At 39.5% G+C, this 3,511-nt stretch overlaps 1 non-coding gene across 1 annotated transcript; it reads left to right on the top strand.

Moving 5' to 3' along the window:
* The first annotated feature begins 234 nt into the window (after nucleotides 1-234).
* On the top strand, nucleotides 235-341 carry LOC131235863 (small nucleolar RNA R71). The gene has a single exon (XR_009166380.1). It is a non-coding gene; the product is annotated as a small nucleolar RNA R71 (small nucleolar RNA).
* Nucleotides 342-3,511: the final 3,170 nt, after the last annotated feature.

Raw genomic sequence — 3,511 nt, forward strand, 5'->3', positions numbered from 1 at the left:
TATCCTCTTTCAGAAGGTATAATCTACCCATCCTTAGATTAAGTGAGCCTAGAAGTGGTGCTTGATTTTGGGTAAGTGTCCCATGATTGTGCGTTTTCAGCAAGTCTATCCAAGTAGTCCCACACATCATCGACATTTTTATTCATGAATTCCACATTGCACATTGTATCAACCAATTGGCGTATGGAAGATGTCAGTCCATCATAGAAAAAGTGTGTAATGCGCTATGTTTCAAAACCGTGTTATGGGCATGAGCTGACAAGATCCTTGAACCGCTACCAACATTGAAAGAATGTTTCATCCTCCTTTTGGGTGAAGTTCATGATTGACTTTCTAAGGGTGTTTGTTTTATGATGTGGAATTTTTTTTTCTAAACTCCCTTATCATATCATTTCATGTACCAATAGTCTAGGACGTAGTGACTGCAATCACATCTTAGCTTTCTCTTTCAAAGAAAAGGGAAAGAGTTTCAGCCTGACTGTGTCCTTAGATACGTTTAGAAAATATAAAGTAGCTATGATCTCATCAAACTCTTTCAAGTGCAAATATGGACTTTCTGACTCAAGCCTATGAAATTTAGGAAGGAGTTGGATCACCCCTGGCTTGATATCCACGTGTCTCATATTCTCTGGAAAAACCATGCATGAGGGCGTACTCACCCCCACCGGTTGTAAATAATCTTGTAAAGTACGACGCGGGGGTGCTTGATGCACTTCATTCTCATCCTGGACTTCCCCAACTCTAGGTTAAGGTTGTCCTTCTGGTTGATTGGCCAGTTAATTTGTAGCCATATCCTCAATTAACTCTAGGGATCTCGAGTAGTGTCTAGTCCTGCGATGGATAGTTAACCCCTCAACCAATCCTCTTTCACTCAAAAGACGTTGAGTGTTGTCACGGACCCACTGGGCATGAAACGCTCTCAACCCTCAATCTCAAATTCTAACCTAAACCTAAAAAGCAAGAAAGGAAATAGAAATCTGGAAATAAAAAGGAAGAGAGAGTTGGAGAGAAGTTACCAAATTGGAAGTTCCTAAGTTAGGTCCTGCAAAACCAAATAAACAAGTCAATTTCTAAAAAAGGAAATTCTAAAATTAGAAAGTTCTTAAAATAGAAAGTAAACTAGTTTAAAAAGGGAAAACTTCTAAAAACCGAAAATAGAAAGTTTCTAAAAACTGATTAGGAAAGTTCTAAACCTAGAATTAGAATGTGTCTAAAAATAGAAAATAAAACCCTAAATCTAAAAATAGAAAAATTAGAAAGAGATTACCAATTTAGAAAGTCTATATCAGGGTCTTACAAAACAGGAAAGTTAGGTTAATTTCTAAAAATCAAATAGAAAAACCTAAACCTAAAATTAGAAAACTTTAATCTTAACCTAATTCTAAAACTAGTTAATCTCAGAAAAACGTAACCGTTAATCCCCGGCAATGACGCCAAAAACTTATTCACAACCCCAAATGTAGGGTCGCGATGATAATCTTAATAAGACCAAGGTCGAATCCACATGGACAGAACTTTGTACGTAATCTGAAATAAACAGAACTAGAACTAGAAGAAGATGTAATCTAAATCAGGAGAATGTAAGAGAATAATGGTGAATTATTAAACTAAAACTTGTAAAATTTAAAAGTGGAAAACTAGGGTTTCTAAGGATCCACTTGTAGAGATCAAGGAGATCTATGCTTAATTCAAAAATACAACTGGAATCAGAGTCTTATCTTCATCCAAATGGAGGATAATTCATTAAAACTCAAATATGAACTTCCTTTAATCTAGTTTTGAATGGAAAACTATGCCCATGAGACAAAGTAAACAACAAAATTTAACCAATCCACAACCCATCTTAGAGAGTTATGAACGTTAGAAAGGATTCCATCATCCAACCATGTCCATGGGACAATGGTGAACAATAAGGTTCCTAGTTTCATAATCATAATAATGAGAAGAACATGCTTAAAGCTATCACAGATCCATTATAATTTAAGTCACAACAAACCATTAAAAACTAAAAGCATTCCTTGCAATCAAAGTAAAATCAAAATTAGTTTAACTTAACATGAATCAAAGCCATAAAACACCCCATCATGCTACAAGCTTCACCTCTTAGCCCTAGCTAAGAGATTTAGCCAATCATAGACATGATCAAGCTAAAGTCTGAATAAAAACAAAAAGGAAAACAATGAAGGAGAAAGAAGACTTATCAGCCAGCTGTCCACCCCCCCCCCCCCCCTCTCTCTCTCTCTCTCTCTCTCTCGCCATTGCTCCACGTCTTCACGTCCTTCCTTGGATGGTTCTCATGCTCTCTCTCTCTCTCTCTATTTATAGACATAAGGAGGAGGTGTTGAAGTCAGTTGGTTGTGCGTAGCCAGAGGTGGTGGAGAACTTTCACAGCTCTTTATGCAGCTAGCGTGCACAACAACGCAAACTAAGTTGCGTTCGGATGGAGTTTAGGACAGATGAATGGCCTGTCCATGGAATTCGCCTCCTAGATGGTGGTCAACCCCACCTTGGACTCCATCTGGACTGTCCAGATCGCTGATCTAATCATAGATGGTGGGTCACAACTGCTCGAAAATCTCAAATTTCACGGACGTGCATACCCTTATGCTGGGAGTTGTGCTGAGCTCTTGGTGGGCCCCACAGTGTTATTTTTAGAGAAATCCACCCGTCCATTGGATTCCTGGTGAGATTTCGGTCGGATAGGGGTGGTTTCGGTCGATTTTTGGTGCGGCCCACTATATCAAATCATGCTGCCATTCATCCTGTATTTGATGGTGATCTGTGTGTGTACACGTGTATGGGACCAAAAGTACTCCATAGCTAGGGTCGTGGCCACCCCTGGATCAAATGGACTGTCCCAATCGTCCAAATGATGGACGGTGGTAGCCCACTACACTCGTCGATGCGGACGCTAGCAGAAACAAAAACGAAAACTTCCGTTTTCGATGAAAGCTCGAGTCAACATGTTTTGACCGAACCTTCCAGTCCAGTGTGGCGCATGTGGACCTACCGTGGTGCACGTGCATCACACATGTGGGGTCCACTGAGATGTACATGAGAAATTCACTCTGTCAATTTGTTTTGTCATCTAATTTGAGAGGTTTAGACCAAAATTGAAGCATATCCAGATATCAAGTGGGCCCCAAATCATTGATTTAGTGGCTAATTTGTCCATTAGGATACTTCCACAAAGATCCAAGGACTGAATTTCGATGTGTATAGTTAATTTAGGGTCCTCAGGCTGGATATAAATTTTCGAGCCAAACGGATGGTGGGAACCCTGTGATCTTGCATTCAGGACAACTTTCAGGCCTCTTTATCGTCAATCACTTGATTTTCTCAGATCTTTGCCGTGTGAATTCTTCAATCTCGGTCCCCTAAGATCCATCCCTTGCATCAAATCCATGCCTTTAACACCCTTTTTCAGTCCAGGCTCTTAAATTCACCTTGCAACATAAACATGATCAAAATAGGACGTTAAATATTATCATGTTCGTAAAACCATGTGATA

The sequence above is a fragment of the Magnolia sinica genome, chromosome 19, assembly GCF_029962835.1.
Source record: "Magnolia sinica isolate HGM2019 chromosome 19, MsV1, whole genome shotgun sequence".
NCBI classification, from domain to species: Eukaryota; Viridiplantae; Streptophyta; class Magnoliopsida; order Magnoliales; family Magnoliaceae; genus Magnolia; species Magnolia sinica.